Source organism: Eucyclogobius newberryi, unplaced genomic scaffold (assembly GCF_026437365.1).
Source record: "Eucyclogobius newberryi isolate DKJ021-1_F unplaced genomic scaffold, fEucNew1.0.hap1 SCAF_5, whole genome shotgun sequence".
In the NCBI taxonomy this organism is placed as follows: Eukaryota; Metazoa; Chordata; class Actinopteri; order Gobiiformes; family Gobiidae; genus Eucyclogobius; species Eucyclogobius newberryi.
In genome coordinates this window covers 1,869,255-1,892,363 of record NW_027316167.1, presented here as the reverse complement: position 1 = coordinate 1,892,363, position 23,109 = coordinate 1,869,255, and positions in this window count along the sequence as shown.

The window sequence follows — 23,109 nt, the reverse complement described above, 5'->3', positions numbered from 1 at the left end:
GCACATGGGTATGACAGTATTGCACATGGGTATGACAGTATTGCACATGGGTATGAGAGTATTGCACATGGGTATGTCAGTATTGCAAATGGGTATGAAAGTGTTGCACAAGGGTATGTCAGTGTTGCACAAGCATATGTCAGTATTGCACATGGGTATGACAGTATTGCACATGGGTATGACAGTATTGCACATTGTATGTCAGTGTTGCACATGGGTCTGACAGTATTGCACATGGGTATGTCAGTATTGCACATGGGTATGACAGTATTGCACATGGGTATGACAGTATTGCACATGGGTATGTCAGTATAGCACATGGGTATGACAATATTGCACATGGGTACGATAGTATTGCACATGGGTATGTCAGTGTTGCAACTGGGTATTGCAAATGGGTATGACAGTATTGCACATGGTATGTCAGTGTTGCACATGGGTATGACAGTATTGCACATGGGTATGAAAGTGTTGCACAAGGGTATGTCAGTGTTGCACATGGGTATGTCAGTGTTGCACATGGGTACAGCAGTATTGCACATGGGTATGACAGTATTGCACATGGGTATGACAATATTGCATATGGGTATGACAGTATTGCACATGGGTATGTCAGTTTTGCACATGGGTATGACAGTATTGCACATGGGTATGTCAGTATTGCACATGGGTATGAAAGTGTTGCACAAGGGTATGTCAGTGTTGCACATGGGTATTACAGTATTGCACATGGGTATGACAGTATTGCACATGGGTATGATAGTATTGCACATGGGTATGACAGTATTGCACAAGGGTATATTAGTGTTGCACATGGGTATGACAGTATTGCACATGGTATGTCAGTGTTACACATGGGTATGACAGTATTGCACATGGGTATGTCAGTATTGCACATGGGTATGACAGTATTGCACATGGGTATGACAGAATTGCACATGGCTATGACAGTATTGCACATGGGTATGACAGTATTGCACATGTGTGTGACAGTGTTGCACATGGGTATGTCAGTATTGCACATGGGTATGACAGTATTGCACATGGGTATGACAGAATTGCACATGGCTATGACACTATTGCACATGGGTATGATAGTATTCTACATTGGTATGACAGTATTGCACATGGGTATGACAGTGTTGCACATGGGTATGACCGTATATCACATGGGTTTGTCAGTATTGCACATGGGTATGACAGTATTGCACATGGGTACGACAGTATTGAACATATGTATGACAGTGTTGCACATGGTATGTCAGTGTTGAACATTGGTATGACAGTATTGCACATGGGTATATCAGTATTGCACATGGGTATATCAGTATTGCACATGGGTATGACAGTATTGCACATGGGTATGACAGTATTGCACATGGGTTTACCAGTATTGCACATGGGTTTGACAGTATTGCACATGGGTATGAGAGTATTGCATATGGGTATGAAAGTGTTGCACATGGGTATGTCAGTGTTGCACATGGGTATGACAGTGTCGCACATGGGTATGTCAGTTTTGCAGATGGGTATGACAGTGTTGCACATGGGTATGACAGTGTTGCACATTTGTATGACAGTGTTGCACATGGGTATGACAGTATTGCACAAGGGTATGTCAGTGTTGCACATGGGTATGACAGTATTGCACATGGGTATGACAGTATTGCACATGGGTATGTCAGTATAGCACATGGGTATGACAATATTGCACATGGGTATGACAGTATTGCACATGGGTATGTCAGTGTTGCAAATCGGTATGACCGTACAGCACATGGGTATGTCAGTATTGCACATGGGTATGACAGTATTGCACATGGGTATGACAGTGTTGCACATTTGTATGACAGTGTTGCACATGGTTATGACAGTATTGCACAAGGGTATGTCAGTGTTGCACATGGGTATGACAGTATTGCACATGGGTATGACAGTATTGCACATGGGTATGACAGTATTGCACATGGGTATGACAGTATTGCACATGGGTATGTCAGTGTTGCAAATCGGTATGACCGTACAGCACATGGGTATGTCAGTATTGCACATGGGTATGACAGTATTGCACATGGGTATGACAGAATTGCACATGGCTATGACACTATTGCACATGGGTATGATAGTATTCTACATTGGTATGACAGTATTGCACATGGGTATGACAGTGTTGCACATGGGTATGACCGTATATCACATGGGTTTGTCAGTATTGCACATGGGTATGACAGTATTGCACATGGGTACGACAGTATTGAACATATGTATGACAGTGTTGCACATGGTATGTCAGTGTTGAACATTGGTATGACAGTATTGCACATGGGTATATCAGTATTGCACATGGGTATGACAGTGTTGCAATTGGGTATGTCAGTGTTGCACATGGGTATGACAGTATTGCACATGGGTATCACAGTATTGCACATGGGTATGACAGTATTGCACATGGGTTTACCAGTATTGCACATGGGTTTGACAGTATTGCACATGGGTATGAGAGTATTGCACATGGGTATGACAGTGTTGCACATGGGTATGTCAGTATTGCACATGGGTATGTCAGTATTGCAAATGGGTATGAAAGTGTTGCACAAGGGTATGTCAGTGTTGCACAAGCATATGTCAGTATTGCACATGGGTATGACAGTATTGCACATGGGTATGACAGTATTGCACATGGTATGTCAGTGTTGCACATGGGTCTGACAGTATTGCACATGGGTATGTCAGTATTGCACATGGGTATGACAGTATTGCAAATGGGTATGACAGTATTGCACATGGGTATGTCAGTATAGCACATGGGTATGACAATATTGCACATGGGTACGATAGTATTGCACATGGGTATGTCAGTGTTGCAACTGGGTATTGCAAATGGGTATGACAGTATTGCACATGGTATGTCAGTGTTGCACATGGGTATGACAGTATTGCACATGGGTATGAAAGTGTTGCACAAGGGTATGTCAGTGTTGCACATGGGTATGTCAGTGTTGCACATGGGTACAGCAGTATTGCACATGGGTATGACAGTATTGCACATGGGTATGACAATATTGCATATGGGTATGACAGTATTGCACATGGGTATGTCAGTTTTGCACATGGGTATGACAGTATTGCACATGGGTATGTCAGTATTGCACATGGGTATGAAAGTGTTGCACAAGGGTATGTCAGTGTTGCACATGGGTATTACAGTATTGCACATGGGTATGACAGTATTGCACATGGGTATGATAGTATTGCACATGGGTATGACAGTATTGCACAAGGGTATATTAGTGTTGCACATGGGTATGACAGTATTGCACATGGTATGTCAGTGTTACACATGGGTATGACAGTATTGCACATGGGTATGTCAGTATTGCACATGGGTATGACAGTATTGCACATGGGTATGACAGAATTGCACATGGCTATGACAGTATTGCACATGGGTATGACAGTATTGCACATGTGTGTGACAGTGTTGCACATGGGTATGTCAGTATTGCACATGGGTATGACAGAATTGCACATGGCTATGACACTATTGCACATGGGTATGATAGTATTCTACATTGGTATGACAGTATTGCACATGGGTATGACAGTGTTGCACATGGGTATGACCGTATATCACATGGGTTTGTCAGTATTGCACATGGGTATGACAGTATTGCACATGGGTACGACAGTATTGAACATATGTATGACAGTGTTGCACATGGTATGTCAGTGTTGAACATTGGTATGACAGTATTGCACATGGGTATATCAGTATTGCACATGGGTATATCAGTATTGCACATGGGTATGACAGTATTGCACATGGGTATGACAGTATTGCACATGGGTTTACCAGTATTGCAAATGGGTTTGACAGTATTGCACATTGGTATGAGAGTATTGCATATGGGTATGAAAGTGTTGCACATGGGTATGTCAGTGTTGCACATGGGTATGACAGTGTCGCACATGGGTATGTCAGTTTTGCAGATGGGTATGACAGTGTTGCACATGGGTATGACAGTGTTGCACATTTGTATGACAGTGTTGCACATGGGTATGACAGTATTGCACAAGGGTATGTCAGTGTTGCACATGGGTATGACAGTATTGCACATGGGTATGACAGTATTGCACATGGGTATGTCAGTATAGCACATGGGTATGACAATATTGCACATGGGTATGACAGTATTGCACATGGGTATGTCAGTGTTGCAAATCGGTATGACCGTACAGCACATGGGTATGTCAGTATTGCACAGGGGTATGACAGTATTGCACATGGGTATGACAGTGTTGCACATTTGTATGACAGTGTTGCACATGGTTATGACAGTATTGCACAAGGGTATGTCAGTGTTGCACATGGGTATGACAGTATTGCACATGGGTATGACAGTATTGCACATGGGTATGACAGTATTGCACATGGGTATGACAGTATTGCACATGGGTATGTCAGTGTTGCAAATCGGTATGACCGTACAGCACATGGGTATGTCAGTATTGCACATGGGTATGACAGTATTGCACATGGGTATGACAGAATTGCACATGGCTATGACACTATTGCACATGGGTATGATAGTATTCTACATTGGTATGACAGTATTGCACATGGGTATGACAGTGTTGCACATGGGTATGACCGTATATCACATGGGTTTGTCAGTATTGCACATGGGTATGACAGTATTGCACATGGGTACGACAGTATTGAACATATGTATGACAGTGTTGCACATGGTATGTCAGTGTTGAACATTGGTATGACAGTATTGCACATGGGTATATCAGTATTGCACATGGGTATGACAGTGTTGCAATTGGGTATGTCAGTGTTGCACATGGGTATGACAGTATTGCACATGGGTATGACAGTATTGCACATGGGTATGACAGTATTGCACATGGGTTTACCAGTATTGCACATGGGTTTGACAGTATTGCACATGGGTATGAGAGTATTGCACATGGGTATGACAGTGTTGCACATGGGTATGTCAGTGTTGCACATGGGTATGACAGTGTCGCACATGGGTATGTCAGTTTTGCAGATGGGTATGACAGTGTTGCACATGGGTATGACAGTGTTGCACATTTGTATGACAGTGTTGCACATGGGTATGACAGTATTGCACAAGGGTATGTCAGTGTTGCACATGGGTAAGACAGTATTGCACATGGGTATGACAGTATTGCACATGGGTATGTCAGTATAGCACATGGGTATGACAATATTGCACATGGGTATGACAGTATTGCACATGGGTATGTCAGTGTTGCAAATCGGTATGACCGTACAGCACATGGGTATGTCAGTATTGCACATGGGTATGACAGTATTGCACATGGGTATGACAGTGTTGCACATTTGTATGACAGTGTTGCACATGGTTATGACAGTATTGCACAAGGGTATGTCAGTGTTGCACATGGGTATGACAGTATTGCACATGGGTATGACAGTATTGCACATGGGTATGACAGTATTGCACATGGTATGTCAGTGTTGCACATGGGTATGACAGTATTGCACATGGGTATGTCAGTATTGCACATTGGAATGACAGTAGTGCACATGGGTATGACAGTATTGCACATGGGTATGTCAGTATAGCACATGGGTATGACAATATTGCACATGGGTATGACAGTATTGCACATGGGTATGTCAGTGTTGCAAATCGGTATGACCGTACAGCACATGGGTATGTCAGTATTGCACATGGGTATGACAGTATTGCACATGGGTATGACAGTGTTGCACATTTTTATGACAGTGTTGCACACGGGTATGACAGTATTGCACAAGGGTATGTCAGTGTTGCACATGGGTATGACAGTATTGCACATGGGTATGACAGTATTGCACATGGGTATGACAGTATTAAACATGGTATGTCAATGTTTCACATGGGTATGATAGTATTGCACATGGGTATGTCAGTATTGCACATGGGTATGACAGTATTGCATAAGGGTATATCAGTGTTGCACATGGGTATGACAGTATTGCACATGGTATGTCAATGTTGCACATGGGTATGACAGTATTGCACATGGGTATGACAGTATTGCATATGGGTATGAGAGTATTGCACATGGGTATGTCAGTATTGCAAATGGGTATGAAAGTGTTGCACAAGGGTATGTCAGTGTTGCACAATCATATGTCAGTATTGCACATGGGTTTGACAGTATTGCACATGGGTATGTCAGTATTGCAAATGGGTATGAAAGTGTTGCACAAGGGTATGTCAGTGTTGCACAAGCATATGTCAGTATTGCACATGGTATGACAGTATTGCACATGGGTATGACAGTATTGCACATGGTATGTCAGTGTTGCACATGGGTATGACAGTATTGCACATGGGTATGTCAGTATTGCACATGGGTATGAAAGTATTGCACATGGTAATGACAGTATTGCACATGGGTATGTCAGTATAGCACATGGGTATGACAATATTGCACATGGGTATGACAGTATTGCACATGGGTATGACAGTATTGCACATGGGTATGACAGTATTGCACATGGGTATGTCAGTATAGCACATGGGTATGACAATATTGCACATGGGTATGACAGTATTGCACATGGGTATGTCAGTGTTGCAAATCGGTATGACCGTACAGCACATGGGTATGACAGTGTTGCACATGGGTATGACAGTATTGCACATGGTATGTCAATGTTGCACATGGGTATGACAGTATTGCACATGGGTATGACAGTATTGCACATGGGTATGAGAGTATTGCACATGGGTATGTCAGTATTGCAAATGGGTATGAAAGTGTTGCACAAGGGTATGTCAGTGTTGCACAAGCATATGTCAGTATTGCACATGGGTATGACAGTATTGCACATGGGTATGACAGTATTGCACATGGTATGTCAGTGTTGCACATGGGTCTGACAGTATTGCACATGGGTATGTGAGTATTGCACATGGGTATGACAGTATTGCACATGGGTATGACAGTATTGCACATGGGTATGTCAGTATAGCACATGGGTATGACAATATTGCACATGGGTACGATAGTATTGCACATGGGTATGTCAGTGTTGCAACTGGGTATTGCAAATGGGTATGACAGTATTGCACATGGTATGTCAGTGTTGCACATGGGTATGACAGTATTGCACATGGGTATGAAAGTGTTGCACAAGGGTATGTCAGTGTTGCACATGGGTATGTCAGTGTTGCACATGGGTACAGCAGTATTGCACATGGGTATGACAGTATTGCACATGGGTATAACAATATTGCATATGGGTATGACAGTATTGCACATGGGTATGTCAGTTTTGCACATGGGTATGACAGTATTGCACATGGGTATGTCAGTATTGCACATGGGTATGAAAGTGTTGCACAAGGGTATGTCAGTGTTGCACATGGGTATTAAGGTATTGCACATGGGTATGACAGTATTGCACATGGGTATGATAGTATTGCACATGGGTATGACAGTATTGCACAAGGGTATATTAGTGTTGCACATGGGTATGACAGTATTGCACATGGTATGTCAGTGTTACACATGGGTATGACAGTATTGCACATGGGTATGTCAGTATTGCACATGGGTATGACAGTATTGCACATGGGTATGACAGAATTGCACATGGCTATGACAGTATTGCACATGGGTATGACAGTATTGCACATGTGTGTGACAGTGTTGCACATGGGTATGTCAGTATTGCACATGGGTATGACAGTATTGCACATGGGTATGACAGAATTGCACATGGCTATGACACTATTGCACATGGGTATGATAGTATTCTACATTGGTATGACAGTATTGCACATGGGTATGACAGTGTTGCACATGGGTATGACCGTATATCACATGGGTTTGTCAGTATTGCACATGGGTATGACAGTATTGCACATGGGTACGACAGTATTGAACATATGTATGACAGTGTTGCACATGGTATGTCAGTGTTGAACATTGGTATGACAGTATTGCACATGGGTATATCAGTATTGCACATGGGTATATCAGTATTGCACATGGGTATGACAGTATTGCACATGGGTATGACAGTATTGCACATGGGTTTACCAGTATTGCACATGGGTTTGACAGTATTGCACAAGGGTATGAGAGTATTGCATATGGGTATGAAAGTGTTGCACATGGGTATGTCAGTGTTGCACATGGGTATGACAGTGTCGCACATGGGTTTGTCAGTTTTGCAGATGGGTATGACAGTGTTGCACATGGGTATGACAGTGTTGCACATTTGTATGACAGTGTTGCACATGGGTATGACAGTATTGCACAAGGGTATGTCAGTGTTGCACATGGGTATGACAGTATTGCACATGGGTATGACAGTATTGCACATGGGTATGTCAGTATAGCACATGGGTATGACAATATTGCACATGGGTATGACAGTATTGCACATGGGTATGTCAGTGTTGCAAATCGGTATGACCGTACAGCACATGGGTATGTCAGTATTGCACATGGGTATGACAGTATTGCACATGGGTATGACAGTGTTGCACATTTGTATGACAGTGTTGCACATGGTTATGACAGTATTGCACAAGGGTATGTCAGTGTTGCACATGGGTATGACAGTATTGCACATGGGTATGACAGTATTGCACATGGGTATGACAGTATTGCATATGGGTATGACAGTATTGCACATGGGTATGTCAGTTTTGCACATGGGTATGACAGTATTGCACATGGGTATGTCAGTATTGCACATGGGTATGAAAGTGTTGCACAAGGGTATGTCAGTGTTGCACATGGGTATTAAGGTATTGCACATGGGTATGACAGTATTGCACATGGGTATGATAGTATTGCACATGGGTATGACAGTATTGCACAAGGGTATATTAGTGTTGCACATGGGTATGACAGTATTGCACATGGTATGTCAGTGTTACACATGGGTATGACAGTATTGCACATGGGTATGTCAGTATTGCACATGGGTATGACAGTATTGCACATGGGTATGACAGAATTGCACATGGCTATGACAGTATTGCACATGGGTATGACAGTATTGCACATGTGTGTGACAGTGTTGCACATGGGTATGTCAGTATTGCACATGGGTATGACAGTATTGCACATGGGTATGACAGAATTGCACATGGCTATGACACTATTGCACATGGGTATGATAGTATTCTACATTGGTATGACAGTATTGCACATGGGTATGACAGTGTTGCACATGGGTATGACCGTATATCACATGGGTTTGTCAGTATTGCACATGGGTATGACAGTATTGCACATGGGTACGACAGTATTGAACATATGTATGACAGTGTTGCACATGGTATGTCAGTGTTGAACATTGGTATGACAGTATTGCACATGGGTATATCAGTATTGCACATGGGTATATCAGTATTGCACATGGGTATGACAGTATTGCACATGGGTATGACAGTATTGCACATGGGTTTACCAGTATTGCACATGGGTTTGACAGTATTGCACAAGGGTATGAGAGTATTGCATATGGGTATGAAAGTGTTGCACATGGGTATGTCAGTGTTGCACATGGGTATGACAGTGTCGCACATGGGTTTGTCAGTTTTGCAGATGGGTATGACAGTGTTGCACATTTGTATGACAGTGTTGCACATGGTTATGACAGTATTGCACAAGGGTATGTCAGTGTTGCACATGGGTATGACAGTATTGCACATGGGTATGACAGTATTGCACATGGGTATGACAGTATTGCATATGGGTATGACAGTATTGCACATGGGTATGTCAGTTTTGCACATGGGTATGACAGTATTGCACATGGGTATGTCAGTATTGCACATGGGTATGAAAGTGTTGCACAAGGGTATGTCAGTGTTGCACATGGGTATTAAGGTATTGCACATGGGTATGACAGTATTGCACATGGGTATGATAGTATTGCACATGGGTATGACAGTATTGCACAAGGGTATATTAGTGTTGCACATGGGTATGACAGTATTGCACATGGTATGTCAGTGTTACACATGGGTATGACAGTATTGCACATGGGTATGTCAGTATTGCACATGGGTATGACAGTATTGCACATGGGTATGACAGAATTGCACATGGCTATGACAGTATTGCACATGGGTATGACAGTATTGCACATGTGTGTGACAGTGTTGCACATGGGTATGTCAGTATTGCACATGGGTATGACAGTATTGCACATGGGTATGACAGAATTGCATATGGCTATGACACTATTGCACATGGGTATGATAGTATTCTACATTGGTATGACAGTATTGCACATGGGTATGACAGTGTTGCACATGGGTATGACCGTATATCACATGGGTTTGTCAGTATTGCACATGGGTATGACAGTATTGCACATGGGTACGACAGTATTGAACATATGTATGACAGTGTTGCACATGGTATGTCAGTGTTGAACATTGGTATGACAGTATTGCACATGGGTATATCAGTATTGCACATGGGTATATCAGTATTGCACATGGGTATGACAGTATTGCACATGGGTATGACAGTATTGCACATGGGTTTACCAGTATTGCACATGGGTTTGACAGTATTGCACAAGGGTATGAGAGTATTGCATATGGGTATGAAAGTGTTGCACATGGGTATGTCAGTGTTGCACATGGGTATGACAGTGTCGCACATGGGTTTGTCAGTTTTGCAGATGGGTATGACAGTGTTGCACATGGGTATGACAGTGTTGCACATTTGTATGACAGTGTTGCACATGGGTATGACAGTATTGCACAAGGGTATGTCAGTGTTGCACATGGGTATGACAGTATTGCACATGGGTATGACAGTATTGCACATGGGTATGTCAGTATAGCACATGGGTATGACAATATTGCACATGGGTATGACAGTATTGCACATGGGTATGTCAGTGTTGCAAATCGGTATGACCGTACAGCACATGGGTATGTCAGTATTGCACATGGGTATGACAGTATTGCACATGGGTATGACAGTGTTGCACATTTGTATGACAGTGTTGCACATGGTTATGACAGTATTGCACAAGGGTATGTCAGTGTTGCACATGGGTATGACAGTATTGCACATGGGTATGACAGTATTGCACATGGGTATGACAGTATTGCACATGGGTATGACAGTATTGCACATGGGTATGTCAGTGTTGCAAATCGGTATGACCGTACAGCACATGGGTATGTCAGTATTGCACATGGGTATGACAGTATTGCACATGGGTATGACAGTGTTGCACATTTTTATGACAGTGTTGCACATGGGTATGACAGTATTGCACAAGGGTATGTCAGTGTTGCACATGGGTATGACAGTATTGCACATGGGTATGACAGTATTGCACATGGGTATGACAGTATTAAACATGGTATGTCAATGTTTCACATGGGTATGATAGTATTGCACATGGGTATGTCAGTATTGCACATGGGTATGACAGTATTGCATAAGGGTATATCAGTGTTGCACATGGGTATGACAGTATTGCACATGGTATGTCAATGTATCACATGGGTATGACAGTATTGCACATGGGTATGACAGTATTGCATATGGGTATGAGAGTATTGCACATGGGTATGTCAGTATTGCAAATGGGTATGAAAGTGTTGCACAAGGGTATGTCAGTGTTGCACAATCATATGTCAGTATTGCACATGGGTATGACAGTATTGCACATGGGTATGACAGTATTGCACATGGTATGTCAGTGTTGCACATGGGTATGACAGTATTGCACATGGGTATGTCAGTATTGCACATGGGTATGAGAGTATTGCACATGGGTATGTCAGTATTGCAAATGGGTATGAAAGTGTTGCACAAGGGTATGTCAGTGTTGCACAAGCATATGTCAGTATTGCACATGGTATGACAGTATTGCACATGGGTATGACAGTATTGCACATGGTATGTCAGTGTTGCACATGGGTATGACAGTATTGCACATGGGTATGTCAGTATTGCACATGGGTATGAAAGTATTGCACATGGTAATGACAGTATTGCACATGGGTATGTCAGTATAGCACATGGGTATGACAATATTGCACATGGGTATGACAGTATTGCACATGGGTATGACAGTATTGCACATGGGTATGACAGTATTGCACATGGGTATGACAGTATTGCATAAGGGTATATCAGTGTTGCACATGGGTATGACAGTATTGCACATGGTATGTCAATGTTGCACATGGGTATGAGAGTATTGCACATGGGTATGAGAGTATTGCACATGGGTATGAGAGTATTGCACATGGGTATGTCAGTATTGCAAATGGGTATGAAAGTGTTGCACAAGGGTATGTCAGTGTTGCACAAGCATATGTCAGTATTGCACATGGGTATGACAGTATTGCACATGGGTATGACAGTATTGCACATGGTATGTCAGTGTTGCACATGGGTATGACAGTATTGCACATGGGTATATCAGTATTGCACATGGGTATGAGAGTATTGCACATGGGTATGTCAGTATTGCAAATGGGTATGAAAGTGTTGCACAAGGGTATGTCAGTGTTGCACAAGCATATGTCAGTATTGCACATGGTATGACAGTATTGCACATGGGTATGACAGTATTGCACATGGTATGTCAGTGTTGCACATGGGTATGACAGTATTGCACATGGGTATGTCAGTATAGCACATGGGTATGACAATATTGCACATGGGTATGACAGTATTGCACATGGGTATGACAGTATTGCACATGGGTATGACAGTATTGCACATGGGTATGTCAGTATAGCACATGGGTATGACAATATTGCACATGGGTATGACAGTATTGCACATGGGTATGTCAGTGTTGCAAATCGGTATGACCGTACAGCACATGGGTATGTCAGTATTGAACATGGGTATGACAGTATTGCACATGGGTATGACAGTGTTGCACATGGGTATGACAGTATTGCACATGGTATGTCAATGTTGCACATGGGTATGACAGTATTGCACATGTGTATGACAGTATTGCACATGGGTATGAGAGTATTGCACATGGGTATGTCAGTATTGCAAATGGGTATGAAAGTGTTGCACAAGGGTATGTCAGTGTTGCACAAGCATATGTCAGTATTGCACATGGGTATGACAGTATTGCACATGGGTATGACAGTATTGCACATGGTATGTCAGTGTTGCACATGGGTCTGACAGTATTGCACATGGGTATGTCAGTATTGCACATGGGTATGACAGTATTGCACATGGGTTAGACAGTATTGCACATGGGTATGTCAGTATAGCACATGGGTATGACAATATTGCACATGGGTACGACAGTATTGCACATGGGTATGTCAGTGTTGCAACTGGGTATTGCAAATGGGTATGACAGTATTGCACATGGTATGTCAGTGTTGCACATGGGTATGACAGTATTGCACATGGGTATGAAAGTGTTGCACAAGTGTATGTCAGTGTTGCACATGGGTATGTCAGTGTTGCACATGGGTACAGCAGTATTGCACATGGGTATGACAGTATTGCACATGGGTATGACAATATTGCATATGGGTATGACAGTATTGCACATGGGTATGTCAGTTTTGCACATGGGTATGACAGTATTGCACATGGGTATGTCAGTATTGCACATGGGTATGAAAGTGTTGCACAAGGGTATGTCAGTGTTGCACATGGGTATTACAGTATTGCACATGGGTATGACAGTATTGCACATGGGTATGATAGTATTGCACATGGGTATGACAGTATTGCACATGTGTGTGACAGTGTTGCACATGGGTATGTCAGTATTGCACATGGGTATGACAGTATTGCACATGGGTATGACAGAATTGCACATGGCTATGACACTATTGCACATGGGTATGATAGTATTCTACATTGGTATGACAGTATTGCACATGGGTATGACAGTGTTGCACATGGGTATGACCGTATATCACATGGGTTTGTCAGTATTGCACATGGGTATGACAGTATTGCACATGGGTACGACAGTATTGAACATATGTATGACAGTGTTGCACATGGTATGTCAGTGTTGAACATTGGTATGACAGTATTGCACATGGGTATATCAGTATTGCACATGGGTATGACAGTGTTGCAATTGGGTATGTCAGTGTTGCACATGGGTATGACAGTATTGCACATGGGTATGACAGTATTGCACATGGGTTTACCAGTATTGCACATGGGTTTGACAGTATTGCACATGGGTATGAGAGTATTGCACATGGGTATGACAGTGTTGCACATGGGTATGTCAGTGTTGCACATGGGTATGACAGTGTCGCACATGGGTATGTCAGTTTTGCAGATGGGTATGACAGTGTTGCACATGGGTATGACAGTGTTGCACATTTGTATGACAGTGTTGCACATGGGTATGACAGTATTGCACAAGGGTATGTCAGTGTTGCACATGGGTAAGACAGTATTGCACATGGGTATGACAGTATTGCACATGGGTATGTCAGTATAGCACATGGGTATGACAATATTGCACATGGGTATGACAGTATTGCACATGGGTATGTCAGTGTTGCAAATCGGTATGACCGTACAGCACATGGGTATGTCAGTATTGCACATGGGTATGACAGTATTGCACATGGGTATGACAGTGTTGCACATTTGTATGACAGTGTTGCACATGGTTATGACAGTATTGCACAAGGGTATGTCAGTGTTGCACATGGGTATGACAGTATTGCACATGGGTATGACAGTATTGCACATGGGTATGACAGTATTGCACATGGTATGTCAGTGTTGCACATGGGTATGACAGTATTGCACATGGGTATGTCAGTATTGCACATTGGAATGACAGTAGTGCACATGGGTATGACAGTATTGCACATGGGTATGTCAGTATAGCACATGGGTATGACAATATTGCACATGGGTATGACAGTATTGCACATGGGTATGTCAGTGTTGCAAATCGGTATGACCGTACAGCACATGGGTATGTCAGTATTGCACATGGGTATGACAGTATTGCACATGGGTATGACAGTGTTGCACATTTTATGACAGTGTTGCACATGGGTATGACAGTATTGCACAAGGGTATGTCAGTGTTGCACATGGGTATGACAGTATTGCACATGGGTATGACAGTATTGCACATGGGTATGACAGTATTAAACATGGTATGTCAATGTTTCACATGGGTATGATAGTATTGCACATGGGTATGTCAGTATTGCACATGGGTATGACAGTATTGCATAAGGGTATATCAGTGTTGCACATGGGTATGACAGTATTGCACATGGTATGTCAATGTTGCACATGGGTATGACAGTATTGCACATGGGTATGACAGTATTGCATATGGGTATGAGAGTATTGCACATGGGTATGTCAGTATTGCAAATGGGTATGAAAGTGTTGCACAAGGGTATGTCAGTGTTGCACAATCATATGTCAGTATTGCACATGGGTATGACAGTATTGCACATGGGTATGACAGTATTGCACATGGTATGTCAGTGTTGCACATGGGTATGACAGTATTGCACATGGGTATGTCAGTATTGCACATGGGTATGAGAGTATTGCACATGGGTATGTCAGTATTGCAAATGGGTATGAAAGTGTTGCACAAGGGTATGTCAGTGTTGCACAAGCATATGTCAGTATTGCACATGGTATGACAGTATTGCACATGGGTATGACAGTATTGCACATGGTATGTCAGTGTTGCACATGGGTATGACAGTATTGCACATGGGTATGTCAGTATTGCACATGGGTATGAAAGTATTGCACATGGTAATGACAGTATTGCACATGGGTATGTCAGTATAGCACATGGGTATGACAATATTGCACATGGGTATGACAGTATTGCACATGGGTATGACAGTATTGCACATGGGTATGACAGTATTGCACATGGGTATGTCAGTATAGCACATGGGTATGACAATATTGCACATGGGTATGACAGTATTGCACATGGGTATGTCAGTGTTGCAAATCGGTATGACCGTACAGCACATGGGTATGTCAGTATTGCACATGGGTATGACAGTATTGCACATGGGTATGACAGTGTTGCACATGGGTATGACAGTATTGCACATGGTATGTCAATGTTGCACATGGGTATGACAGTATTGCACATGGGTATGACAGTATTGCACATGGGTATGAGAGTATTGCACATGGGTATGTCAGTATTGCAAATGGGTATGAAAGTGTTGCACAAGGGTATGTCAGTGTTGCACAAGCATATGTCAGTATTGCACATGGGTATGACAGTATTGCACATGGGTATGACAGTATTGCACATGGTATGTCAGTGTTGCACATGGGTCTGACAGTACTGCACATGGGTATGTCAGTATTGCACATGGGTATGACAGTATTGCACATGGGTATGACAGTATTGCACATGGGTATGTCAGTATAGCACATGGGTATGACAATATTGCACATGGGTACGATAGTATTGCACATGGGTATGTCAGTGTTGCAACTGGGTATTGCAAATGGGTATGACAGTATTGCACATGGTATGTCAGTGTTGCACATGGGTATGACAGTATTGCACATGGGTAAGAAAGTGTTGCACAAGGGTATGTCAGTGTTGCACATGGGTATGTCAGTGTTGCACATGGGTACAGCAGTATTGCACATGGGTATGACAGTATTGCACATGGGTATGACAATATTGCATATGGGTATGACAGTATTGCACATGGGTATGTCAGTTTTGCACATGGGTATGACAGTATTGCACATGGGTATGTCAGTATTGCACATGGGTATGAAAGTGTTGCACAAGGGTATGTCAGTGTTGCACATGGGTATTACAGTATTGCACATGGGTATGATAGTATTGCACATGGGTATGATAGTATTGCACATGGGTATGACAGTATTGCACAAGGGTAAATTAGTGTTGCACATGGGTATGACAGTATTGCACATGGTATGTCAGTGTTACACATGGGTATGACAGTATTGCACATGGGTATGTCAGTATTGCACATGGGTATGACAGTATTGTACATGGGTATGACAGAATTGCACATGGCTATGACAGTATTGCACATGGGTATGACAGTATTGCACATGTGTGTGACAGTGTTGCACATGGGTATGTCAGTATTGCACATGGGTATGACAGTATTGCACATGGGTATGACAGAATTGCACATGGCTATGACACTATTGCACATGGGTATGATAGTATTCTACATTGGTATGACAGTATTGCACATGGGTATGACAGTGTTGCACATGGGTATGACCGTATATCACATGGGTTTGTCAGTATTGCACATGGGTATGACAGTATTGCACATGGGTACGACAGTATTGAACATATGTATGACAGTGTTGCACATGGTATGTCAGTGTTGAACATTGGTATGACAGTATTGCACATGGGTATATCAGTATTGCACATGGGTATGACAGTGTTGCAATTGGGTATGTCAGTGTTGCACATGGGTATGACAGTATTGCACATGGGTATGACAGTATTGCACATGGGTATGACAGTATTGCACATGGGTATGACAGTATTGCACATGGGTTTACCAGTATTGCACATGGGTTTGACAGTATTGCACATGGGTATGAGAGTATTGCACATGGGTATGAAAGTGTTGCACATGGGTATGTCAGTGTTGCACATGGGTATGACAGTGTCGCACATGGGTATGTCAGTTTTGCAGATGGGTATGACAGTGTTGCACATGGGTATGACAGTGTTGCACATTTGTATGACAGTGTTGCACATGGGTATGACAGTATTGCACAAGGGTATGTCAGTGTTGCACATGGGTATGACAGTATTGCACATGGGTATGACAGTATTGCACATGGGTATGTCAGTATAGCACATGGGTATGACAATATTGCACATTGGTATGACAGTATTGCACATGGGTATGTCAGTGTTGCAAATCGGTATGACCGTACAGCACATGGGTATGTCAGTATTGCACATGGGTATGACAGTATTGCACATGGGTATGACAGTGTTGCACATTTGTATGACAGTGTTGCACATGGTTATGACAGTATTGCACAAGGGTATGTCAGTGTTGCACATGGGTATGACAGTATTGCACATGGGTATGACAGTATTGCACATGGGTATGACAGTATTGCACATGGGTATGACAGTATTGCACATGGGTATGTCAGTGTTGCAAATCGGTATGACCGTACAGCACATGGGTATGTCAGTACTGCACATGGGCATGACAGTATTGCACATGGGTATGACAGTGTTGCACATTTTTATGACAGTGTTATACATGGGTATGACATTATTGCACAAGGGTATGTCAGTGTTGCACATGGGTATGACAGTATTGCACATGGGTATGACAGTATTAAACATGGTATGTCAATGTTTCACATGGGTATGATAGTATTGCACATGGGTATGTCAGTATTGCACATGGGTATGACAGTATTGCATAAGGGTATATCAGTGTTGCACATGGGTATGACAGTATTGCACATGGTATGTCAATGTTGCACATGGGTATGACAGTATTGCACATGGGTATGACAGTATTGCATATGGGTATGAGAGTATTGCACATGGGTATGTCAGTATTGCAAATGGGTATGAAAGTGTTGCACAAGGGTATGTCAGTGTTGCACAATCATATGTCAGTATTGCACATGGGTATGACAGTATTGCACATGGGTATGACAGTATTGCACATGGTATGTCAGTGTTGCACATGGGTATGACAGTATTGCACATGGGTATGTCAGTATTGCACATGGGTATGACAGTATTGCACATGGGTATGTCAGTATTGCAAATGGGTATGAAAGTGTTGCACAAGGGTATGTCAGTGTTGCACAAGCATATGTCAGTATTGCACATGGTATGACAGTATTGCACATGGGTATGACAGTATTGCACATGGTATGTCAGTGTTGCACATGGGTATGACAGTATTGCACATGGGTATGTCAGTATTGCACATGGGTATGAAAGTATTGCACATGGTAATGACAGTATTGCACATGGGTATGTCAGTATAGCACATGGGTATGACAATATTGCACATGGGTATGACAGTATTGCACATGGGTATGTCAGTGTTGCAAATCGGTATGACCGTACAGCACATGGGTATGTCAGTATTGCACATGGGTATGACAGTATTGCACATGGGTATGACAGTGTTGCACATGGGTATGACAGTATTGCACATGGTATGTCAATGTTGCACATGGGTATGACAGTATTGCACATGGGTATGACAGTATTGCACATGGGTATGAGAGTATTGCACATGGGTATGTCAGTATTGCAAATGGGTATGAAAGTGTTGCACAAGGGTATGTCAGTGTTGCACAAGCATATGTCAGTATTGCACATGGGTATGACAGTATTGCACATGGGTATGACAGTATTGCACATGGTATGTCAGTGTTGCACATGGGTCTGACAGTATTGCACATGGGTATGTCAGTATTGCACATGGGTATGACAGTATTGCACATGGGTATGACAGTATTGCACATGGGTATGTCAGTATAGCACATGGGTATGACAATATTGCACATGGGTACGATAGTATTGCACATGGGTATGTCAGTGTTGCAACTGGGTATTGCAAATGGGTATGACAGTATTGCACATGGTATGTCAGTGTTGCACATGGGTATGACAGTATTGCACATGGGTATGAAAGTGTTGCACAAGGGTATGTCAGTGTTGCACATGGGTATGTCAGTGTTGCACATGGGTACAGCAGTATTGCACATGGGTATGACAGTATTGCACATGGGTATGACAATATTGCATATGGGTATGACAGTATTGCACATGGGTATGTCAGTTTTGCACATGGGTATGACAGTATTGCACATGGGTATGTCAGTATTGCACATGGGTATGAAAGTGTTGCACAAGGGTATGTCAGTGTTGCACATGGGTATTACAGTATTGCACATGGGTATGACAGTATTGCACATGGGTATGATAGTATTGCACATGGGTATGACAGTATTGCACAAGGGTATATTAGTGTTGCACATGGGTATGACAGTATTGCACATGGTATGTCAGTGTTACACATGGGTATGACAGTATTGCACATGGGTATGTCAGTATTGCACATGGGTATGACAGTATTGCACATGGGTATGACAGAATTGCACATGGCTATGACAGTATTGCACATGGGTATGACAGTATTGCACATGTGTGTGACAGTGTTGCACATGGGTATGTCAGTATTGCACATGGGTATGACAGTATTGCACATGGGTATGACAGAATTGCACATGGCTATGACACTATTGCACATGGGTATGATAGTATTCTACATTGGTATGACAGTATTGCACATGGGTATGACAGTGTTGCACATGGGTATGACCGTATATCACATGGGTTTGTCAGTATTGCACATGGGTATGACAGTATTGCACATGGGTACGACAGTATTGAACATATGTATGACAGTGTTGCACATGGTATGTCAGTGTTGAACATTGGTATGACAGTATTGCACATGGGTATATCAGTATTGCACATGGGTATGACAGTGTTGCAATTGGGTATGTCAGTGTTGCACATGGGTATGACAGTATTGCACATGGGTATGACAGTATTGCACATGGGTATGACAGTATTGCACATGGGTATGACAGTATTGCACATGGGTTTACCAGTATTGCACATGGGTTTGACAGTATTGCACATGGGTATGAGAGTATTGCACATGGGTATGAAAGTGTTGCACATGGGTATGTCAGTGTTGCACATGGGTATGACAGTGTCGCACATGGGTATGTCAGTTTTGCAGATGGGTATGACAGTGTTGCACATGGGTATGACAGTGTTGCACATTTGTATGACAGTGTTGCACATGGGTATGACAGTATTGCACAAGGGTATGTCAGTGTTGCACATGGGTATGACAGTATTGCACATGGGTATGACAGTATTGCACATGGGTATGTCAGTATAGCACATGGGTATGACAATATTGCACATGGGTATGACAGTATTTCACATGGGTATGTCAGTGTTGCAAATCGGTATGACCGTACAGCACATGGGTATGTCAGTATTGCACATGGGTATGACAGTATTGCACATGGGTATGACAGTGTTGCACATTTGTATGACAGTGTTGCACATGGTTATGACAGTATTGCACAAGGGTATGTCAGTGTTGCACATGGGTATGACAGTATTGCACATGGGTATGACAGTATTGCACATGGGTATGACAGTATTGCACATGGTATGTCAGTGTTGCACATGGGTATGACAGTATTGCACATGGGTATGACAGTATTGCACATGGGTATGACAGTATTGCACATGGGTATGTCAGTATAGCACATGGGTATGACAATATTGCACATGGGTATGACAGTATTGCACATGGGTATGTCAGTATAGCACATGGGTATGACAATATTGCACATGGGTATGACAGTATTGCACATGGGTATGTCAGTGTTGCAAATCGGTATGACCGTACAGCACATGGGTATGTCAGTATTGCACATGGGTATGACAGTATTGCACATGGGTATGACAGTGTTGCACATTTTTATGACAGTGTTGCACATGGGTATGACAGTATTGCACAAGGGTATGAAAGTGTTGCACAAGGGTATGTCAGTGTTGCACATGGGTATGTCAGTGTTGCACATGGGTACAGCAGTATTGCACATGGGTATGACAGTATTGCACATGGGTATGACAATATTGCATATGGGTATGACAGTATTGCACATGGGTATGTCAGTTTTGCACATGGGTATGACAGTATTGCACATGGGTATGTCAGTATTGCACATGGGTATGAAAGTGTTGCACAAGGGTATGTCAGTGTTGCACATGGGTATTACAGTATTGCACATGGGTATGACAGTATTGCACATGGGTATGATAGTATTGCACATGGGTATGACAGTATTGCACAAGGGTATATTAGTGTTGCACATGGGTATGACAGTATTGCACATGGTATGTCAGCGTTACACATGGGTATGACAGTATTGCACATGGGTATGTCAGTATTGCACATGGGTATGACAGTATTGCACATGGGTATGACAGAATTGCACATGGCTATGACAGTATTGCACATCGGTATGACAGTATTGCACATGTGTGTGACAGTGTTGCACATGGGTATGTCAGTACTGCACATGGGTATGTCAGTATTGCACATGGGTATGACAGTATTGCACATGGGTATGACAGTATTGCACATGGGTATGTCAGTATAGCACATGGGTATGACAATATTGCACATGGGTACGATAGTATTGCACATGGGTATGTCAGTGTTGCAACTGGGTATTGCAAATGGGTATGACAGTATTGCACATGGTATGTCAGTGTTGCACATGGGTATGACAGTATTGCACATGGGTAAGAAAGTGTTGCACAAGGGTATGACAGTGTTGCACATGGGTATGACAGTATTGCACATGGGTAAGAAAGTGTTGCACAAGGGTATGTCAGTGTTGCACATGGGTACAGCAGTATTGCACATGGGTATGACAGTATTGCACATGGGTATGTCAGTATAGCACATGGGTATGACAATATTGCACATGGGTATGACAGTATTTCACATGGGTATGTCAGTGTTGCAAATCGGTATGACCGTACAGCACATGGGTATGTCAGTATTGCACATGGGTATGACAGTATTGCACATGGGTATGACAGTGTTGCACATTTGTATGACAGTGTTGCACATGGTTATGACAGTATTGCACAAGGGTATGTCAGTGTTGCACATGGGTATGACAGTATTGCACATGGGTATGACAGTATTGCACATGGGTATGACAGTATTGCACATGGTATGTCAGTGTTGCACATGGGTATGACAGTATTGCACATGGGTATGACAGTATTGCACATGGGTATGACAGTATTGCACATGGGTATGTCAGTATAGCACATGGGTATGACAATATTGCACATGGGTATGACAGTATTGCACATGGGTATGTCAGTATAGCACATGGGTATGACAATATTGCACATGGGTATGACAGTATTGCACATGGGTATGTCAGTGTTGCAAATCGGTATGACCGTACAGC